At 34.4% G+C, this 24,754-nt stretch overlaps 2 long non-coding RNA genes across 2 annotated transcripts; both read right to left on the bottom strand.

Moving 5' to 3' along the window:
- Nucleotides 1-560: 560 nt before the first annotated feature.
- On the bottom strand, nt 561-23,591 carry LOC121737300. The gene is made up of 3 exons (XR_006037122.1): nt 23,480-23,591; nt 4,793-4,797; nt 561-572 (listed from the first exon to the last, which is right to left on the bottom strand). It is a non-coding gene; the product is annotated as an uncharacterized LOC121737300 (long non-coding RNA).
- LOC121737299 lies at nt 15,428-16,877 on the bottom strand. The gene is made up of 3 exons (XR_006037121.1): nt 16,724-16,877; nt 15,670-16,636; nt 15,428-15,557 (listed from the first exon to the last, which is right to left on the bottom strand). It is a non-coding gene; the product is annotated as an uncharacterized LOC121737299 (long non-coding RNA).
- Nucleotides 23,592-24,754: the final 1,163 nt, after the last annotated feature.

Below are 24,754 nucleotides of genomic sequence, written 5' to 3'. Positions count from 1 at the left end.
CGCAAAATTACCTTAACAAAATAATTCATTTTGCCTGACGAAGAGAATTCCACTAACTTAACAATGAACAAACGGGTTCTTTTTATAAAATCTCAATTTAATTGTTCTTTCGTGAAAATATCAGACATCTGAATTTTAAAACGATATAGCACGCTATCATTTCTTACAATGAAATCTGGGTTAAGGAAAATAATATTATTATTGTTTATGACAATCGCTAGAGATCTCTGATCAAAAAATCAATTCGATTTTGTTATTCCTTAGATTTTAGAAGGAACAGTTATAAATATTTTTAGATAAGTATTATATTTTAGCATTATTTTAATTTGTATTTATGGCATAAATAATAATTGAGGCTACACTTACCTAAGAAGGAGTATATTATGTGCATTACATCCTGATTTTTTTTCTAATCAACTGTTCAAAAGGTGTTTAAATCTTTTGTAGTAAGACCGAAAGAGTTTGTTTGTTTGACTTTCAACGCAATAATCTCACAAACTACAGTACCAATTTGAATCTATACTTACTAATATTATAAATGCGAAAGTATCTCTGTCTGTCTGTCTGTCTGTCTCGCTTTCACGCCAAAACTACCGAACCGATTGTAATGAAATTTTGTATACAGATAGTCTAAAGCCTGAGAAAGGACATAGGCTACTTTTTTACTGGAAAAAGCGTTGTAAGGGGTTGAAAATGCGTAAATTTGTTCAAATTAAGTTAGTTCCAAAAATTCATAATAGATGGCGCCTTGCGTCTTCTACATCGCGCTAACGCTTGCCCAAAAGTCTTTCTATAACAGGTGGTATTATTTTACATTCAGTTTCAGATTTTTTTCGATTGTTATTTCTTTTTTATGTTATAAATAAATCAGTACTTTATCTATGCAGTATGCAGTGACGTAACCTTAAACCTATCAATGATAAATAGTTTATGGCTAAAGTTGTGTAATACGTTGTACGTATGTTCATACGTGGGAGAGCCATGCTTCGGCACGAATGGGCCGGCTTGACGGGAGAAATACCACGTTCTCACAGAAAACCGGCGTGCAACAGCGCTTGCGCTGTGTTTCGCCGAGTGAGTGAGTTTACCGGAGGCCCAATCCCCTACCCTATTTCCTTCCCTTCCCTTCCCATCCCTACCCTCCCCTATTACCCTATTCCCTCTTAAAAGGCCGGCAACGCACCTGCAGCTCTTCTAATGCTGCGAGTGTCCATGGGCGACGGAAGTTGCTTTACATCAGGTGACCCGTTTGCTCGTTTGCCCCTTATTTTATGAAAAAAAAAATTGGGGGGCTAAATAAGCTTAAAATTTGGCATAAAATATAAAGTTTAATTAAAAAATGAAATATTATCTGCACACTGCACAGCTGCTTTGATTTAAGGGGTACCAGAGTTTTTTTATAAAAGCTTTTGACACCAATTTTGATGACATCGCGCGCTATAAACTGAAGTCCACGCGGACGAAGTCGCGGACAACAGCTAGTCTTATATAACACAGAGTAGACCACGGGGAAGGATATAGGATACTTTTTTGCTGGAAAATGTACGGTTCCTACTACCTGCGGAATTAGGGCCCGATCCAAGGGGGAGGCGAGCCGGGCATTTGCCCAGAGCGGTAAAATTGACGGGCGGCAAAATGACTTATTCCTTCCAACCTAGCCATTACCCATCCACCACCCAAGTTTGAAAATAATTATACCTTCCAATCTACTTTAGGTTAAGATTAGATTAGAGATCTTTTGGAGAAGGTCTCTGAATGGGGTGGACGTAACTTAGTCCAATTCAACCCCACCAAGACACAAGTTTGCGCGTTCACCACTAAAAAGTCACCAATGGTCGTATATCCTCGTTTCGAGGGCACATCTTTAACCATCTCCCCTAGCATTGAGATACTTGGCGTCAACATATCGAGCGAAGTCCAGTTCCGATATCATCTTGAGGGTAAGGCCAAATTAGCCTCGAAGAAGCTTGGTGTTCTTAACAAAGCGAGACAGTACTTCAGTCCGGACCAACGCCTACAACTCTACAAGGCGCAGGTTCGGCCTCATATGGAATATTGTTCTCATCTCTGGGCAGGGGCGCCAAAATACCAACTGCTCCCTCTGGATCGTATCCAACGAAGGGCTGCTCTAATTGTTGACTGCCATAGTGTTTCAAACAGCTTGGACCCCCTGGAATTACGCCGAGATGTAGCTTCACTCTGCATCCTCTATCGGTTGTATCACGGGGAGTGCTCTGAGGAATTGTTCGGAATCATACCACCTGCAACTTTTCGCTATCGTCCCACGCGAAAAACATACCATCCTCATCACCTTGATGAGTGGCAGTCTTCCACAGTGCGTTTTTCGCGTAACTTTCTGCCGCGCACTGTAAAACTCTGGAATGAACTGTCACCAGCAGTATTTCCGGACCGATACGACCTGCAAACCTTCAAGAAAAGAGCGTATTCCCTCTTAAACGGCCGTCAACGCACCTGCAGCTCTTCTGATGTTGCGAGTGTCCATGGGCGATGGTAGTTGCTTACCATCAGGTGACCCGTTTGCCCCCGTTGTTGTATTTAATAAAAAAAAAATAAAAAAAAAAAGGTTGGATAGTGGAAATATATTTTAAGTACTTTACAGTATACTTAAATATTCCCCCATTATCCCCCAACAAAACTAGCTTATGACTTGTATGGTTTTCTGTATGTAAAGGGCAGCAAAAATTATCTTTGCCCGGAGCGGATAATTAGCTAGATCAGGCCCTGTGCTGAATTCCTAATTTATGCAGGTGGAGCCGCGCGTAAGTTATAGTACCATAATAAGAGTAATCGTGTCATACTGTCTCCATTTTCGTCGTATTTCGGCCATACGTTAACTGCGTACCTAAACTCGTTTTAGTCGGAAGTCGGAACTACGAAAGTGGCATGGAGAATATTAATGGCTAGAAAGCACGCAAATTAAACGTCAACAATAAAATATGAGTTTATATAAAAATATGAGTATAGAAACTATTAAGGCTCCCGCAGACAGGTGCGATATATCGCGCGATTTATCGCGATATACGTTTTCAGTACATTTTGTATGAGGACGCTCATGTAGTTACACACTGCTGCGATAATAACGCCGCAATGGAAGTATATCGCAAGAACGCAGTATTGCCAGATGTACGATTTTTTTTTTTTAATTTAGTGGGAAAACATAAATATTGTGAGCTAAAATTTTTTGGGGATATTTTTGGAAGCAAATTTTTTACAGCTTAAATACTTATAATAAGGCTTTAATAATAATAAGACTTTAACAAAAAAAAGTGATAATACTTAGGGGTGTGTACGTGTTCCAAGGAACACAAGGAACACAATTTTGGTCTTTCAGCGCTGCTACTTTCACAAGTAGCAGCGTTTTTTTTCACTTTTGTATGGGGAAACTCGTGACGCTCGGGCCCATACAAATACATCAATACGTATGTTTAAAAGATGCTTTAGAAGAAAAATTTTTAAAGAGTTGGCAACATAAGTCGCGGCGCGGCTCTCTCTCGCTTGATATTTCAAGCGAGAGAGAGCCGCGTCGGTCGATAAAATCGCGGCTGTGTGCAAGGAACGCGCGATGTATATTATAAGTTTATGCGATATATCACGCCTGTCTGCGGGAGCCTGTAGTTCTTTTTCAAAAAAGAACTACAGGTCCCGATCGTTTGTCTAAACTGTCAAACTGACAAAATAATTGTCAAATTCGTACGAATTACTAGTACTTCGTACTAATGCGATTTAAAAAAATGATTCATATTATGAATCATATTCTGATTCATATTATAATTCATATTGTGATTCATATTGTGATACATATTGTGATTCATGCTATGATTCATATTGTGATAAATATTATGATTCGTATTATGATTCATAATATGATTCATATTGTGATACGTAATGTGATTCATGCTATGATTCATATTGTGATTAATATTATGATTCGTATTATGATTCATAATATGAATCATATTGTGAATCATATTATCATTATTTTGTGATTCATATTATGAATCATATTATGATTCATATTGTGAGTCATACTGTAAACCATATTCTGATTCATATTATGATTCATATAGTGATTCTTATTATGATTCATATTGTGAATCATATTATGAATCATATTGTGAAACATATTATGATTCATAATATGAATCATAATACGAATCATAATATTGTGATACATATTGTGATTCCTGCTATGATTCATATTGTGATTAATATTATGATTCGTATTATGATTCATATTATGATTCATATTGTGATTCCTGCTATGATTCATATTGTGATTAATATTATGATTCGTATTATGATTCATATTATGATTCATATTGAGATACATATTGTGATTCATGCTATGATTCATATTGTGATTAATATTATGATTCGTATTATGATTCATATTGTGAGTCATACTGTAATCATATTCTGATGCATATTATTATTCATATTGTGATTCATATTGTGATTCATATTATGATTCATATTATGATTCATATTGTGAATCAGAATATGATTTACAATATGAATCATAATATGAATCAAATTGGTAAACAAGTATGTATACCGGTATAAAGTAAGGTATAAAGGTTATATCGATCTTCTAAACAGGGACTGTAGTTTAGAAGATGCTTTAGGAATTTTCTCCTGTGTTGACAGGTCGCGGCGCGGCGCGGCGCTCTCTCGTAAGAAATTAAATCGGTCGATAAAATCGCGGCTGTGTGCAAGGAACGCGCGATATATCACGCCTGTTTGCGGGAGCCTTTAAAGTCGACGTATTTACGTCGACTTTTTTAATTGCTAAGAATTATTTAATTGCTAAGAATTTTTATCCATAGTGTTGTAGATGCGGAATGTCTGTTGTCACTTAAGGCACAGTATAGCAATTTTAGTCCCTACAGTAACGAAACGCCTTTGATGTCGCACGATGCCGCCACCGATGTACATTCATTTCACTACTGTAGGAATATGTCATATTGCTATACTGTGCTTAAGGCGACGCCTTGATAATTTGGCTGTAGCGATATCGATTTTTCTCAGCAATGACTAAAGCTAAGAAATTAAAGTTCATTATCAGTATTCTTCATGTCTTTATCTTTGAAATACCCATAGCATAACACGATTGGTCAACTTTTATAACACAGAATAATTAATCAAAAAGACAGGGATTCTAATTTTGCTTACAGACGAGAGTGATTTAAGCTTCCAAATGTACATAGATTAGTTCAAGCATACACAATAATTTTCCTATTACATTATAGTATATCAGTTACATTATACATTTATTAATATGATTGTGAATAACAAATAACTGTAACAAGTTTAGTTTTCTAGACCGTAATTTAACACTAACTTTAATAACTACTATAAAATATTCAAAATCATGCTCCAAGTACTTTCGCTTAAATATATTATTTAATTTTTTCTTCTTTAATTTATTATTTTAATTTCTCTATGTAATTATGTTCCATTAAGTTGTTTTGTACCATTCACTGCAAGAAATCATTTAACCAAGTAAAATGTAGTTTCCTAGACTAGTGCTAACGCCTAAAAATCGTACTTTTGACATCGTCTATTGTTATGACTTATATGATACATCCACTCCATTTTGCGCAGGTCATATCTTATATCTTTAAACGAGCAATTCTTGTATATATATATATATATATGTATATATATATATATATATATATATATATATATATATATGTATATATATATATATATATATATATATATATATATATATATATATATATATATATATATATTTATATATATATATATATATATATATATATATATATATATATATATATATATATATTATTTTTTTTTTAATAATATATATATATATATATATATATTTTCTCTAAAAGTCACCAGTTAAAAAAGTATATTATATTTGTAATGCGATTGTACTAACTTGACTGGAGTATTTACGCTGAGGTGCAAATATACAAAATGCGATTACACCGAAAGAAGTTTCTACAAACGCTTATTTGGTGATGTTTGTCTTTACCTCGTGAGACAGCGATTAAGAGAACCAACAATACCTTTCCCGTAACAGATAACGTAATAAATGCTAATACTTTATATCCGCTGTACATAAGACTAGTGCCTTGTATATGCGGATGAAAGCGAGCAATTTATACTAGGGCTGCATTCCAAAGAAGAAACTCTTGAGTCTCTATTCTACTCTTTGTGTACTTTCTTTTTAGATATTTTATTATAATTTTTTAACGGGCAAAATGGGTGTCAATTGACCCACCACTGCAACTCCTCAATCTTTTTTTTAATTTATGTATTTTCAGTTTTGTCATTATTTACTCATTGTTTATTACTTTGCATCAGAGATGATGATTGCATTTAAATGTATATGCCTGCTTGAGTCAAAAAGAAAAAATACCGGCAGTAGGTTAAACACAGCAGAGAAAAATATTGTGTACTTTCTACTTATGCTTATCTAGAGATAAGTCCATACTTTACATTGATGTTTTAAGTTAACCTAACCTAATTTTTTAGTTAAAACTTTTAACGAAAAAATTAGGAGAATTATTGCAATCGTTGATGTATTACTGAAGTAAGTATACATTAAATAAATGTTTAATTGTATTATTATAATTACATAATTTATATTTATATTATGAAATTATACAAAGAAAATCTTCAATGAATACTCAGCTCAATCATCTGACAATATCGCGAATCGCCAAACGCTCGGTCCGCGTATCACACTTCTCGGTCTTATCGAGAAAGTGCTGTAGGGTGTGTGTACCACGCTTCAGTTACAAACAGCTGACTGTGGCCGTCAGAACTGATGTCGTAAAAATATCGATAAAAAAATCGACAACACTAGTACAATAGGGAGGGTGTGATGTTTTACTCCAAAATATAAAGATCGAGTATTGAAGAAAATAGTGTTTTGTTTTACGATAACTGAAATAGTTAAGTCAGTGGATAATAGTTAATTATTATAATGAGTAATGACGGTCAAGACCGTTAGCTTGCAGTGAACCAGATTTGTGTTGAAGGTAAGAGGAAAATATAAATTTTGTTTGAGCAATTTTAAATACCTACTATAAATATACCCATGGCCATGTTAGAATCTACTCAAATGTATTCTATAAATTATAATATCTCAAAATAATGACTCCAAATTAAAAAAAGTACCCAATAAATAATAATTACTTATTGTGTAACTTTTTTTAATTTGGCATCATTATTTTGCAGACAGACGAACACAAAAAATGTATAGCCTAATAATAGGCTATACATTTTTTGTGTTTGCCTGTCTGGCGGCTTTTCCAATGTGTCAGCCAAGGACGAAACATTGTATGATATCCACTGTCCTTATTTTATAAATATTTTTATTAATATTATTTCCATAGAAAATAATAAAAAGGAGGTAGTGATTATTATTATTCGTAGCAAAAAACACAATTTTTACTATTGTAAAGAAAATCTTGAAGCAATTGTAAATCTGTCGATAGTGTCTTAAGTTCCAAGCAGACGATCACATTTTAATATAGTTTTCTTACCAGCTGGCCATGTATGTACCATCGAGGAAATTAATTCCTAGGCAGTTGACGGACATACGTCATTTGTATGGCTTATGTCAATTCAATGCTAGCTGTGACCGATCGGTCGGATGGGGTTTAAGGACGCTTTCACATTTTTTCACAAATATCAGCGATTTTTAGGTACCATTTTAAAGAATTAGGAGTCACACTGCGGGGATATTTTGATTTCAAATGAACTAAGAAAAATAAATATAAGTACAAAAAAATTCTTGCTTATTTAGTCCCCTGTACGAATAGCTAAATATTTCTTTTTTTTATAAATTTCCATTTATAAAAATAAAAAAAGAAACGGTCTCAAATTTCTTCATACATTTTCGCCCTATCAAGAACGCGGCGAGCGTCGTAACCGCCACTGTAGGTACAAGGCGCGCTGATATTGAATGTTCAACTACGCGGCACTACACACTAGAAAATTCTAGTGTGTCGTGCCGCGTAGTTGATATTCGTACTGACCTGCTAATTTTTGTCATAATTTTTGTGATAGCGTCCTTAACAGGTCGCGTTAATAGTACCTATCGTGTATCGTATACACAATAGCCTTAAAACAATTTCTGTATACTATATAATAATAATAATAATTTATAGTGCCCAAGTGTGTGCGCAGTACACAAGAGCACTCTCTATTCCTTTACTCTCATAACCCAGTGGGACGGAAGACCGACACGACCGGCGAGAGATCAGGCGCAGGACCGACTTTTTACATGCCCATCCGACGCATGGCTCATCTTACTTGTCAGACAATCATGTGATCAGCCTGCATTCTCCTAACCAAACTCGGAAATAACATGTTTCCAACGCGGGAATCGAACCCACGAGCCGCGCTCTATAATACCACTAGACCACGGAGGTGTTAATGCATACTATATAGGAATTGTTTTAAGCTATTGCATAGCTTTTATAGCGAGCATGATGTTTGTGTGCATGCGACTGGACATATATAATGCGAATTATTATTATTGCATAAGTTGATAAAAAATGCCATGCAATAACTTAACCGCGGCAGTCTCCGAATGGCACCACACGTTTTTTTTTTGTTATTATTTTATTCCTATTTTCATTTTATCTTGTTTTCTCTTCATTATGACTGCTTGCTGTGCCTAACATAAAACCTATTTTGTGTTTCAGAATACCATGTATCGGATATGCTATGTGATCCCGATCTTCTTGGCGTACCTTCACGTTTGCGAGTGTAACATCATTCAGGAGATTTTTGAAAACGTATTCGAAATCGAAATGAAGAGCTACAGCCTTTCGGATACGATTACGGAGTATCTGGACTACGTGTTCCCGAAGGATGATACTGAGACCAGGATTTTGAAGGAGCTGTTCAGTGCTTATGTGGAGGATAATGAAATGGAGCAGATAGCTGAGATTTATACGTAAAGCTTATACAGCATGACTGGAGAGACATGATCAATACTTAAGGAGAGTACTCGGTACTCGATTCTCATTATAATTATGTACTTAACCCTTAATTTACCTCCTTGGTCCGTGGGATACACTGGCCCCTATTTTGAGCCCGTAACTTTTTTCGGTTTATTCCGTTGGTGTCGCGCGGCTCAGTACCTTCATTATTTTTCACGCCCAACGCGGTGGCGAGCAGACGTGTCGCCACGCGGCTTGGATCGGTTTGTACTAGCTCCAAGTGTGTCCATGGGACAACTGCGGGGTAAGTATGTAACTGTTTTTGTTTCTAACAGTATTTTTTTATATGATTTTCTTTTCTTTTTAGTGTACAAAATTGCTTATAACAATATAATTAATGTCTTGGACGATAATGCAAAGTCAGTTGTTGCTAATTGGCTACGAAATCTCGATAAAAGTGATTCTGACGAAGAATGTAATATTCGCCATCATATCGGAAATAATCCAAGTTCTTTTGCCTTCTGAAGCCACAAAAAATGACCAAAAACGAGAGGAAAGTTTGTCATCTTTGCCCTTGTCGTCTTTGTGGGAGGACTGAATACCCGTGTCACAGCTGTTCAAAGCCAGTATGCCTATAAGCTGCACCAAAAAGAAATGTTCGAGCTGCGTCGAAAAGACCAATCATTGACCCCTGCACGTTTTTTTTTTGTTAAGATATAAACATTTAATTCATGTTCTTTTGTGTTTTTTAAAATACATTTTTTTAAGTTTTTAAGTTAAATATTTAGTAAAGTTACAAGAAGGTTGTGATTTTCAAGTCAGAAGTTGACACTTGTTATTTTATATGAAAAGTTCTGTTATTTTGATTTATAGTTCCTATAAAAGTGTTCGCTTTTAATTATGTGTAATAATTCTATTGTTAGGACTTGTTTTGACAATAAAGCTGATTACAAGACTGTAAAAGCGTTTAACTGTAGTTTTGGAGCCATTTTAATATGAGTGTGTCCCTGGGTCCACAGGAGGTATATTACGTACTAAAAATCCGCCGGGTAAACTGAGGGTTAATAAATTTTTTTAGAATAGAATAGAATAGAATTTATTTATTTGTGAAATGCAGGTAAATACATGTAACAGGTGTTAAAATTAATAATGGTTTCACTACATTTCCACTTTCGTCAAGGTATACAAATATTTCAAAGTACATCACGATTTTACTTAAACTAACAATATTACTTAAATAATTAAAACATTTCATATCAATTAATGTCAATATGGAATAGATAAAATAACAATATAATTATTAGTTTGGTGTCAATTGAAAATACATGTCAAATTATTTCAGGGCATCGTCATTTAAAAATTCAGTCACTGAGTAATACGATTTTTCAATTAGTAATAATGATAGCCGTTTCTTAAAAGTCTGGATTGGCAAAGTTTTCATTTCATTCGGAATTTTATTATAGATTCTGTGTGCCATACCGAAGAAACTACTATTCAACAATTCCGTTCTACATGATAAGGCACATATTCTATGCTCATTTCTGTGCTTTCTATTAAGATTCATTTCAGGAAAAGACACAAATCGGTGTTTGTTTTGGAATACATACAGTGCTACTTCATAAATGTATAAACACGGCAAGGTTAAGATATTAATTTGTTTGAAAATTGGTTTACAGCTCTCAGTTGACTTAAGTCATTTCATAGCTCTAATACATCTCTTCTGGGTTTTAAATAGTAGAGTCTTGTTAGTTGAATTGCCCCAAAAGATAATTCCGTAACGCAATACAGACTCATCATAACCACGATATGCTGTTATCACAGTTTCTGTGCTGGCTATTTTAGACAGCTTACTTAGGGCAAAGTGAAAACTACTTACTCTGCTACATACATTTTAAATATGGGGCTTCCAGTTGAGTTGGTAATCAATGTATAAACCAAGGAATTTGGTAACATCGACAGGTTCAATAACTTCTTCTTGGTATTTGATTGTGACATTCGGCATTGAAGTATTTTGTCTAAAGTGCATAATTTTAGTTTTTTTCGGGTTTAGTATTAATTCATTTCTTTCTAACCATATTTTGAGATTATTCATTGCGTTATTAATTTCATTTTCGTAGGTCAATATTTTATTACATTTAATTACTGCTGTACTGTCATCTACAAATAATATTAAAGGATAATCAATTGAATTTGGAAAGTCATTTATGAAAATAATGAATAGTAAAGGGCCAAGTATGCTTCCTTGTGGAACTCCGGACTCTATGTCTCTACATTCTGACATGTACTCTTTTTTAGTTTTGGTTTTCGTACAAAGTTTGGAGATAGCCGTATATTGTTTTCTATTACTTAAATAACTTTCAAATAGTTTAAACGCTATTCCCCTAACTCCGTAGGCATAGAGCTTTGATAATAATATTTTGTGTGATACGTGGTCGAAAGCACTCGTCATATCCATAAGTATTGCACATATGTGTTGCCTTTTATCATTATTTACATTATCATTCTCAAAGTTCATAGATTTATATTTATCAATGTCTATGAGCAGTGTATTTAGACGTAAGAAAATATTTTTGAGTCCCAGATTGTTAAGTGTACCATTTATGAAAGAAAAATGTTTTTTACTATAGTAGAGAGTGTGGTTGGAATCTAATAAATATGCGTAATTGTATGGCATATTATTTAGATACAGTAGATTATTAAATGTTTCAATCCTATAGTTATACAGATTAGCTCTATTATTTATCCTAAAAGTTGGTAGAATAATTATGATATTTGTATGTTGCAATTTCATCAGCTTTTCTTGCATTGATTTCACAATTTTAAAATAATTATTTGTCTTTAGAAAGTCAGTTTCACCTATAAAAATAATACAATAGTCTTTACAAGTTAAACCGCTTACTTTACTTTCTATTCCCGCAAGCTGCTGCTCTATGCCTGCTCCCGGTACTTTATTATAATTTAGGTACTTTATTTTTGACCAAGTTTCCCTTTAAATAAATGAATCATGGACATAAGTAAATTACTATGCGGCCAGCGCGGCGGCGTGTGCCCCGCGCCGCGCGCTACCCCTCCCGCGTGCGGTGTCCATGCGTTGGGTAAATAATTATTTAACTTTAAACTACATTTACTCAGTGATCAATTGATATTATTTTTTTATATTTTTTTTTTCAACTAATATAATAGCCAAGTATCATGTCCTCGAATATTGAACATGCCTCACCAGTCATGCAGCTGTTATAGATCAGGGATGGTGCTAAGGAAGATTCCTTAGCACCATCCCTGATCTATAACAGCTGCATGACTGGTCATAGGCTGGGGTTTTGTACTACATTACAATATCCCAAGGAAACATAATAAGTACATTGAAGAGACAAAAAGTAACCAATATTATGTTAATTCAGTGATCCTAAATTAATACTTAAATGTCTTAAATAAGTAACATACTTTTGCTATTGTAATATTAGTGTGAGATGATTATAATCTACATTTTATGTTAGACTACGGTAATAAGAATTTAATTCAGTGTAGTCTATAGAATATACCTATACGAAATACAAAACTATTAATTACCGTACCTAAAAGTAATATTATTCAGGAGTTTCATAAAATCTACCGATTTTTTGGGCGGTTAGCTACTTTTTTGCAATTTAGGAATGTGTGTAATAGTATTTTTAAACCGAACCGTACATTGAATAGATATGCAAGATTATCATGACAAGGGGCAGGGGGTTAAAATTGATAAAATATTCGACTAGTTTTGGGTTCATTCTCGTACAGATTTTCTTCAACTCCATGCAGCGGCCTAAAGGAGTGAGCACACTGAGACGGGTCGTGCCGGGGCTCAGCGTGCCGGGACGCATCGCAAAAATACGCCTCCATACAATTTGTATGGAAGCGGAAGCGCGTATCGAACGCTGTGCCGGGGCGCATCGGCGCGGATTTTTGCTCGGCGGATTTCCGTCAATGCGACACGGCCCGACAAGACCCGCTGCGCCCCGGCAAGACCCGCTGCGCTCCGGCAACAGTGTGCTATAGCAAGCGGCGCGCGGATGTGATGCGATGCGGCCCGGCAAGCCTCGGCTGAAAATCCGTCAATGCGTTGCGCGCCGACCCGCCCCGGCACAGTGAGCGTTAAAATCCGTCAATGCGATGCGACCCGACCCGGCAATAGTGTGCTATAGCGCATTTTGCGCTGCGCTGCGCCCCGACCCGCCCCAGCACGCCCCGCCACGCGCCGACACTTGCGCGATCCTTACCAATGCATTTTCCAATAATTTCTAAGTGAAAGCGACGCTGGTGGAGCGTCGAATGCGAAGCGAACACGATAATAAATGTTTGATTTATGTTTCGTTTGGTATTTTATTTACTTTTGCCTCAAATATGAAACCATCTACCTTATTCCATCATTATCATAATCACCGACCAACAATCACCACAAATTAGGTTATGTGCAATTATATGTCACTATATAATATTTTATATGTAGGTACCATCAAAGGAATTGATTAGGCAGATGGAGGATCTATGTTAATTGGTCAGATTATGATGGAGGATCTATGCCAATTATTAGTTAGGTATGTCAATTTAATATTTGTCGTGATCTGTTGGCTACGTTTGACATTATAGTAGGGGAGGGGAAGGTGCTAATTTTGTAGTCACTCGAGCGTCATGGAGATCTTGTAGGTTTTTTACATTAGGTAAAGCTGATAAAAAAATAATAAGAGCGTTTTTTATTTTAGCGGTGGGTTCAGAAACTGCGGCCAATTTAAAGTTGTGAAAAAGAAAATATATCGAGTTAGTCCCGAAATCCCCTCCTCAACTATTACGCGACCAAATTACATAGATCTGCAATCTGCCTATGAATCAACTTCTCTGATAATATAGTAGGTACTATCAGATAAGTTGATTCATAATATTATGCAGATGGCATACCTTCGTAACTTGCTACAAAAAAATAGGACAGAATTGATAACTTGAATAGTACAATAGAAATCTATTAAAGTATAGTAAAATATAATAAAATAGTAAAATTCTTAAATTAAAAGGAAATAATTAATTTAAATATTTGCCACCCTCTGGTGCACCGGATATAAATATATGCACATGTTATGGGACCACCCAGTAGGCATTCTTAATTATTTAGTTGCTTCTGCGTCTTATTTCTATTAGATAATGACGTCGTTAACTCCAACGTTGCTACAGATTTTCTTTTAGGCACTAAAATCTAAAGGACGACCGTCGTACCTAATACCTAAAAATATTATTAGTAAACTAAGAATCTATAGAAGATCTTTATAAGTATTCGCACTTTATTATTACTATGCTTCAGTGACAGTAAATAAGTATTTATCCATAAGTTGTAATAATATATTATATACGATTTGTTCAAAAAGGGACATATTTAGTAGGTGTAATATTAAAAAGGTCAAAAGAATTAAATTGTAATACGAGTAAGTATTGTTATTTAAATACATTGACTAGTCGATGTTATTAAATTTAGTGTGAAATGAACCACGGGCGTATATGTATATAGCTTTGGTAAGGAAGGGGGTCCCTAACGTAAAAAACGGCCAGGTGCGAGTTGGACTCGCCCATGAAGGGTTCCACAGCAGCAAATAGGTAACGTGTTTAGGAAAACAAAATATTTTTTTAAACGGAATGTTGATATATTTATTAAAAAAAGTACTTAATACGCTCCACAGTATAATAATATGTACTTAATTATTTTCACAAGTAAGATGGATAGTAATGGGGGGGGTCCGGACCCCCAGGACAACCCCCTTTATATACGCCCATGATTAATAAACAGATAAAATTTTAATTGTTGTGCCTGCTGATTTTGTGTAGCAATTTGAATTTGATATTGCTAGAAATAAAACCATAGGGGCTTTAAAATATGCAAACGTAGAACATAAAACAAAACCTAATAACCGGTAAATATATAACAATTCGAAATAAAAAAATATTAATGCTTGAGCCAAATTGAGGTAATTTCCTATTTAATCTACCTAATTAATGTAACGATGATATTTTAAATACTAACTAGCTAGATAATAAATATTATAAATACTACAAAACACATACGTTATTGTTATATATTTAATCACATCTTATGAATATTTACAAGCAAACGACATTCCCATTGATTTCAACGCATTTCGTGTTACTTTGCGAATTTACTTCGAAGTGCCTATATGCGAACCTTCTTGAATTTTCCGCGCTGGTTTTTGGTACTATATTGTCGTTGATTTCTTTGCTTACATCTTCATTAGCTCTCAGTGCGTTCCCGCTATATCCTTCTGTAGGACGCCTTAGGCCGGTAAAAGGGGGCTTAAAGTATCCACATTCGATCCGACCTTTATACAATCTACAATCGTTTCCATATGGAACCGCTTCGTCAGTTTTATCTACACCTACGTTGTGATTGTAGCCGCAGAGTAGGCGATCGTTGACGTACCTGCAAGATTTCCCATCGAAATTATACGGGCAACATTTCTTTTTAGGTGTGTCTACTCTTCCTTCATTATTCTTTTGAGCCTCTGGTCGAGCTGCTTTTTTGCATTTACACTCTTGCTGGAATGTTTTGTGCAAGACGAGAATCTGTAAAAATTAAAAATTATGGCCAATAACACTAACTACAAAGTTCCAAATCGAAAAATCATATTTAAAAATCTTTACAATAAAAAAATATTACTTAAAAATATTGACTAACCACGAGTAGACCAGAATAATAGGCATGCATTTTTATCATCCCATTAAAATTTCAATGTTTCATTAATTTCTTCTTGTAATTTATGCTAGAACTATTAATTTTGCTAATTCAAAACTTCCATTACTGTTCTCTTAAAGGAAACCAATTTTCGACCTCAAGTCTGATTTCAGTTGCTTGAACATAGATTGTTTTTGAAAAGGCACATGATCGCTTTTCTGTTTTGAGTTGTATTTTTTAATTTTGTAGTATTTAAAAAGACTTTGTTCTGATTTCTTTTCGACGAAGTTAGAATTATCGAATATTTGGGTAATTTCTTTATCTTTTTTTTTTACATTGCTATTTTCAACCTTGGGGTCTTCGGGGTATAGAATACGACTGATGCCAGTTATACTTTTAAGGTCTTTTAAAGTATCTGATAGCGAATACTTATCAATTTCACTTTGAACAACCTTTATCAAAGAAATAGATTTAGCTTTTAAATCATATCTTTCAAAAACGTTTGAAATCGTAGGTATTCTTTTAAAAATAGTAGAAATCGAAGGTTTTTTCTTCAGATCGATTTCTTTGTTTAATCCTTTAAACCTTTTATAAAACTTGTTTTTAAGTTTACTTTTCAATTTTCTTACTCCTATTTTGGATTTGCTGCTTTTAATAGCTATGGACTTAGTAAGTATCGAAGTTTGTTTGTCGACATGGGTATCAGTACTTTTATTTTTCGGTTTAAAAGACTTTCTAATCTTCATTTTATCCTTCACATTCTTTATTTTACTTCTTGCTGTTCCAAAATTAACACCTGCAATTTCAATATCATGTAAACTTGGATCGGGATCACCAAAAATAGCCCTTTTAATGCATCTTCTGATTTTTCTACAAAACCAACGGCAGAATCTGCGTCTTAACTTTTTACAAAATGTTTGTCTTTTACGTTTCCTTTTTCGACGTCTTTCTTTCCTTTTGTTTTTCAAGCCTGAAATCAATAATTTTCTATTATAATAAAGCTTATTTACTGTCCTAATTTCGTTTCAATCTGACTCTTTATTAATAATCTACAAACCATCTTTATAACAGTCACACATATGCATATGAATAAATATATTATGTTGTTCCTATATAAGTCTAATAAGGGTTTGATGGAAATTCATATTAGTTTAGTTTTTTACAACAACATTTAGTAATTTTGGATTGTTATTGTCGAGGTTAGTAATTTACTGAGGTTATAAATTATAATGTAACATAACATTTTTTGTACCTGACATTGACGTTATATTTTTTTAATGATATATAATTATTTTTGTGCAACACTTTACTGAAATGAATCATTAACGAGCTTACATATTAACTATTTTTGCAAAAAAAGAAAATCTTAATGTGCAAAAATGCACAAAGCTCATCAATATATACTATAATATTATAAAGAGGAAGAGTTTGTTTGTTTGTTTGTTTGAACGCGCTAATCTCAGGAACTACTGGTCCGATTAAAAAAAAACTTTCAGTGTTAGATAGTCCATTTATCGAGCAAGGTATATAGGCTATATTTTATTACGATAAGACTAATAAGAGCGAAGAAATAGGGGAAAATGTGGAAAAAACGGGGGGGGGGGATTATTTGAACTTTATCACGCTACTAAGACTAATAGGAGCGAAGAAATAGACGAAAATGTGGAAAAAACGGGGCAAATTATTTGAAAGGGTTTATGTCACGAACTACTGGAGCAATTTTTCTGTTATTTGGCACAGATAAAAAGTAGACCACGACCCATGTGAAGGATCATAGGCTATTTTTTGTGGAATAATTTGTCTGTTCACTCTGTGAAATATCTAATTTACGCGGGCGAAGTCGCGCGGAACGTCTAGTACTTTATACTACTCAGATTAGCAGCTATTTAGATGTTATCAAACAAAATATTATAAAAGTTTAATTCTACATTACAATAACTTGCCCGAATACGGGTTAAGTTTTTCGAGTATATTACGATTTACGAGAATTATTAATTAGTAACTTTTAACCTTGATGGGTTAATAATAGGAGCTTCCAATTTCACAAACTACCAAGCTTCAAATATTATGCTACTTCTATTTAAGTTTAAAAAAAGTTATTATAACAAAACTTCGTATGCTTCGATCACTAATATATATTATGTGATCGAAGTTCGTATGGCATAAAAATATCAAAGGTCGAACTAAAACACAGGATATGCAAATTTTCGCGATATTAGGCAAAACCCCATTCACTTTCTTCCGAACAATTAAAATTTTATAAAATTAATCTTACGTAAATTACCTTGGAATAAAATGAAAATTTGCAACATTTACTCTATATAATGTTAAACAGGTTATTGTTACTTTATACTTGGTTGTTTTCGCACTGAAAAGCGCTAGAAAATAATCATGAATTTTGTAAGTTTCTCTTTATTTACTTACTTGGCTATTTATTTCTATATTCTAAAAAAAGAATTTAAAATCATTAAACAAAATTTGGTAATGGGACCTCAACTTCTGTGGTTTAATTGAATTGATCTTCGATCGGTACCTTTCATTGTTTTTATGTTTAGTCAATTTGTCATCTGACCTTTTTCTTTTTACAAACAAAACTTATATATCACGATCTACCTACAAATCTTACCATTTTTATTGATATAATGTAGTATGTAACATTCAATACTACATATTTAATCTTTAAAACGATATATTCTTCAACTATATTTTTCAATTCACCAAAATTAACTAATATTTTTATTCTTTTTCAGAAAATATTTGTCGTGTTTTTAATATGCATGATGCTAGCATCCGTACCTCCTCGACAGCTGTCTTCGGAAACAGAAGATTTAGAAGACATGGACCCAAACAGCAAACACTTTCATTTCCTGAAAATCGGTTGGATAAAAATCGGCTAAGTGCCAATTAACTTGTTTATTGTGTAAGGTCAGATTGGGTACAAATCATTTTTCACTTTGAGATAAGGTGTAACAAAAGAAAGTGATAATATTTTAGAGTGTGCAGTGATGATTTTTTTCCATTTTTGTATCAAAATCTTAATGCGGTTCACAGACTACATATTATACTTACCAAGTTTAAATAGTGTAGCTCTTATAGTTTCGGAGAAAAGTGGCTGTGACGGACAGACAGACAGGCAGACAGACAGACAGACAGACAGACAGACAGACAGACAGACAGACAGACAGACAGACAGACAGACATGACGAATCTATAAGGGTTCCGTTTTTTGCCATTTGCTACGGAACCCTAAAAATACGTCGTGTGGAAGGGCCCTAAGTAGGCAGTGCTAAAAGAGCATTTTTTTGTGATTTGTATGAGCAAGCGCCCCAGCGTCATGAATTTGCCTTAGATACAAAAGTTAGTAAAAAAAAATCTCTTTCACCGTTGCTACTTTTAGATACTATCACTTTGTTTTTTACATGCTGTTTAATGTATAATGTCCTTCCCCAACTGACAGTATTTTAAGTTACAAGTAATTGAGATTAATTTTAGAAGGAATAAAAATTTTTTTACTTACTCAGATTTTTTGTAGTATCTCGAAAGACTAAGCCAACCTTTAAACTTGATAAGCACAATATTAATTTGGTAATCGTAGACAAAAGCCAAAGGTGGCTTTCGGATCTTTGCCGTAAGCGACCGCGACCGACAAAAATTCAAACAAAATGCCACTTTACATCCTAAATTATAGGTTTCATTTTCTATTGACATTGTTCTAGCGACCCATGCTGCCTCCGCTATGACTGGTGAGACTGGAGACATGTTCAATACTCGAGGACGTGATATTTGGCAATTAAATTGTACTGATCGAGTACCGAGCACATTTTCTTTAAGTATTGAACATGTCTCACCAGTCATGCTGTATAGTGGCGTAGAGAAAAATTAAACCTATAGCCCCACAATAGCCACCTTAAGAGTACACTTATTTAATTTTTTAATTATGAGGTGCCTAATATGAGCTACATAATGATAATACATACAGGAAATAGTAGTATAGTATGAATTTGCGTGGTACCAAAATTAGAACTAACCAAAGGCCTTGCATTGATCAAAATTATTTTAATTTATTTATTTATGACTATTGCTAATATTAATTATTATATTTTCATATTTTATAGTATGCATATAATATTAAATATTATATTATGAATTGAAGGAATTTTGTGAGATAATATACTATATTATAAAAAAAAACAAATGGCACTCGGGGACTGCCGCGGAAGCTATTACATAACATTTTTATCAACTTATGCAATGATAATTCGCATACGTCTAGTAGCACGCACACAAACACCGTGCGAAGTCTGGAAACGCCGCACCGACCGGCCGCGGCACAGTGCAGCGGTACGGTGTCGATCCGAGTAGGGTGTGTTAGGTTTAGGTCAAAAGCATATGCAATAGCTCAATAAGAAACTACAATAACAACTACTAAACATGCTTGATTTGAGTCTCCCTTCAAGGTGGAATCCGGACGGTTTTCTCAAAAGAACGAGTTGAAAGCGATTGGGTACACATTTCTTAAGTTTTTGCTAATGTTTATAGTTGGGAAGGGGAAGAGGGGATTTCGGGAGTAGCTCGAGCGTGTCAGATTAAGCTTGTATAGGCTTCCGACATATTGTGTCTAGTTATTATGTATAGCAATCAGATTTCTCACATGGTGGATTAAATTATTTTTTAAATATTGAAATATCATCGGATCTGTCAGATTAAAGCCCCAAAGAAGCTTTCATATAAAGCACTGACGATTCAAAGGTTAGGTAAGCCTGTAGGGACATTTTAAAATATAAAAAATAAAGCTTTATATTTTCGTAACTAAGCTTCGCAGATATTTTATTTTGCACTAAACTAAATGTTTTAGTTCTTGTTGTCTAAAATATGTTTATAATTTACTTTGATTTCTGAATATATTTTCTTTTTCAAAACTAATGGCTACAGTTTCTTAACCCACCGCTAAAATAAAAACGCACTTATTATTTTTGTATCAGTTTTATCTAATGTAAAAAACCTACTAGGTCTCCATGACGCTCGAGTGACTACAAAATTAGCACCCTCCCCTCCCCTACTATTATAATTTCACTTAAATAACCTAATAAATAAATCCTGAAAGCCTAGAAAACTTTTACTAAAAGCACTATTATCTATTCTGTGCTAAAAGATGCATCAGCAGTGTAATGTTTTTCAGCATTTTTTATGATTTCGCGACTCACCAACCTCAGCTTCTTTATCAAACTGTATATAATTATACTCTTAATATCCATATCCATTCATAATATTCATTTTGTTTAAATTCTCCTACATAATATATCAATGTTTTTATCTTTATTGAAATTTAGTGAAATAGTTCTGCTGACCTCTGACGACCTACAGAAGCTTCGTGAAGCCCCAGGTGGTCGAAGGTCACAGGTTGAAAAACACTGCCCTAAAGGACCACTAGGTGACCACACCGCACCCTGACATGATAATGTATACAGTATAATATCACACTGAACCAATAATCAGGTCAGGTCAGATTGCGCCTTGCGGTTGCCTATAGTAGGTTAAAATGCACATAGTTGCAATAATACTTTTATTATTATTCAGGGTGTAACAAAACTAAGTGATAATACTTTAGGGTGTGTCTATGTATGGATCCCTTATATAAAGAGTTCGCTGTGAAAGTAGCAGCGCTGAAAGAGTTTTTTTTTTAACTTTTGTATGTGCAAACTCATGACACTGGGGCGCTTGCCCATCCAAATCACATAAAAATTTTTGCTCTTTCAATGTCTACCAGAATCATGGCAATTTTTGACAGCAGATTTTCAAAAAATATCCTTGATCATTGGATAATTTTTTATATTTGCATGTTTAACACACAGAATCAGCCGCTATAAGAAAAAAATGGATCAAAATGTTTTATTTCAACTACCCCGGTAAGCAATACCGGGGTAGTTGAAAGTCAATTTATTTTCTCACCTTTTGCCATCAGATTCTGGTAGAACTAGATACTATGTTTTGTTACACTTGTAGAAACGCAGGATCCTAAAGATGTTTTTCTTGTATTGAGTCATTTATTATTTTGATTTACTTTGTGATTTATTTTGTTATTCGTTTAAGATTGCTATGACTAATTTTATGACGAATATATTATTTAAAATTGTCTCCGTACTAAGTAATGAGACAAAACTGCAGGCAAAATCTAGTTAATGACTTGAACAATTTAATCAAATTAAGAATAACCATAATATTACAATATTTTTAACATCTTCTCATCTCCATAATTTGGTCAAGCAATATTATGAGGGACATCAGGATATTATTAGGGTTCTGTACCCTGGACCCTATTACTAAGACTTCGATGTCGGTCTGTCCGTCTGTCTTTCCGTCTGTCTGTCCGTCTGTCTATCCGTCTGTCTGTCCGTCTGTCTGTCCGTCCGTCTGTCTCCAGGCTGTATCTCAAGAACCACTATAGCTAGATTTCTGAAAATTTCACAGATTGTGTACTTATATCTGTTGCCGCTATAACAACAAATATTGAAAACAAAATAAATTAAATATTTAAGGGGGGCTCCCAATTCCCATACTACAAATGTTTTTTTTTTTGCTATTTTTTGCTCGATATCAGTATTGTCAATAGGTAGGCACTTGAAATTTAATGTTCACAAAATACTCAGTTATATTTAGACTTTAATAATTAATAACATGTATCAATAAAATAAAAAATTAAGGGGGGCTCCATAGAAAAAAAAACACATTTTTACCAATTTTTGCTCTATAATGGTACGGAACCCTTCGTGCGCGAGTCCAACTCGCACTTGACCGATTTTATTATTATGTCCCAATCTACGAATAATAAAAACTAAGGAAAAGTAACTCCGTCAAAAAACATGCTCCACAATACTTGTCAAAAAAGTGTACCTTAGGTCACAGTATAGCAATATTAGTCCCTACAGTAACGAAACGCCATGATGTCGCACGATGCCGCCACCGATGACAGGTACCGAGCAGACATGCCAGGGTTGCCACGAAACGGGAAATAAAATAAAAATAAAATATTGTGCTTGTAATGCAAATGTTATCATTTTAATCTGTTTAATCAGCGTGTTATATTTAAGTACATATTATGTCGTACTGCCAGATATTTACGTGAACCTTTATTTTAAGATGATTTTAGTTCTCTATTTAAAAATTTAACTAACCCATCAAGCCCCATAAGCTCACCGGTGAGCGAGACACAATAGAATAACAATAGATTTCCAAGAATCCACGAATCACGATCGAAGGATTAAAATAATGAAGACGCATTCGAAATTTCGAATACATTATACAAAATATCCAATAATTAATCACACGTCAGGTGTAACAGAAGCACTTCAAAACTCTTATTACGTGCGCGGTAAGGGCGGTCCAAAGGACAAAATGTTACACTTGGTGTGTGTACCTAGCTAGGTAGGTACTAATTAGTATGTAACAGGGTATTTGACAGATTTTTAATTTATTCAATACTAGCTGTTGCCCGAGACTCCGTCCGCGTGGACTTCAGCATAATATAGCGCGCGGTAGTTCTCGACTCTCGTCATAGAGTAACTTATATTATATAGTAGGTAGTTCCCGTTGAACCATGTAGGCTATCACGACAGAGGTGCTTCCGCGGTCGGCGGTACGCTTACTTCAAACTTCAATGCTTACACTTTACAGACACGTCACACATAAAACGCCCTTAGGCCCTATTTTGGCGTAGGGGGTTAAAAATTGGGGAGTGCCGAGTGGGGTCGAAGTCGTACATCAACTCTTCTTCATGCTTTAAAAAAACCGCGAAAGGAATCTTCATCCTTACCACCTCATATAGAAACACGTTTGAGTAAGCGCTTGTGCGATGTAGGAGACGGCACGGCGCTATCTATTATTAATTTTTAGAACTAACTTAATTTGAACAAATTTACGCATTTTCACCCCCTTACAATCTTTTTTTTCCAGTTAAAAAGTAGCCTATGTCCTTTCTCAGGCTTTACACTATCTGTGTACAAAATTTCATTACAATCGGTTCGGTAGTTTTGGCGTGAAAGCGAGACAGACAGACAGACAGACAGACAGAGATACTTTCGCATTTATAATATTAGTATAGATTGTTTCTCACCTTGTTACACTTCTAACTTCTTACAACGTAAACAATATTTAGGTGACCTTGAGCGGTACTAGGCTGACGTTACATGACAGATCAAAAGGAACCAAATTTAAAACGATAATAGCACAATATAATAGTATGGGAGTTACGATTCCTTAGTTTTTATTATTCGTAGGTCCCGTCATTCAAGGGATCATTTTTTGTCACGTACGGCGTACCCAAGAAGGAATCGAACCTATGACATTGAAACTCAAGAACACGCAATATTAAGTTAAAAGTTATTGTTTTTTCCTTAACTAATAAAATAAAAAATAACAAGGATAGATAACTAGACGTTCCGCGCGGCTTCGCCCGCATAAATTAGGAATTTCACAGAGAAATTAACCCACAAAAAAAGCCTACAATCCTTCACGTCGCCTACTTTTTAACTATGCCAAATAACACGGGCGTATATATAGCTTTGATAAGGGGGGGGGTCCCTAACGTAAAAAAGCGGCCAAGTGCGAGTTGGACTCGCCCATGAAGGGTTCTGCAGCAGCCTAAATACCTACTCTGCCTACGGACACGCTCCGCAGTATAATATTAATTATTATATTGTAAATAGAAAAAAAATACATGTACCTCGATTGGACAATTAGTAAGATGGATAGTAATGGGGGGGTCCGGACCCCCAGGACCCCGCCCTTATATACGCCCATGCCAAATAATATAAAAATTGCTCCAGTTTTTAAATAATTTTTAAATTATTTATAAAAAATAATTTTCCCCGCTTTTTTTCACATTTTCCTCTATTTCTTCGCTTCTATTAGTCTTAGCGTGATAATAACTTTATCATTTTACTATAATCCAAGATAATCTAAGATATAATAATCTTAGAATATACCTACTATAATCTAAAATTATAGTTTAATCTATAAGTATATTAAGTAAGTATAAGTATATAATCTTAAGCTAAAGAAGGCTTTGGCCTAAAAGCCTTTATAGCCTAAA

The sequence above is a fragment of the Aricia agestis genome, chromosome 20 (genome assembly GCF_905147365.1).
Source record: "Aricia agestis chromosome 20, ilAriAges1.1, whole genome shotgun sequence".
NCBI lineage: Eukaryota > Metazoa > Arthropoda > Insecta > Lepidoptera > Lycaenidae > Aricia > Aricia agestis.
Note: the sequence above shows the minus strand (reverse complement) of the source record. Positions and strands in the feature narration are given on the sequence as shown.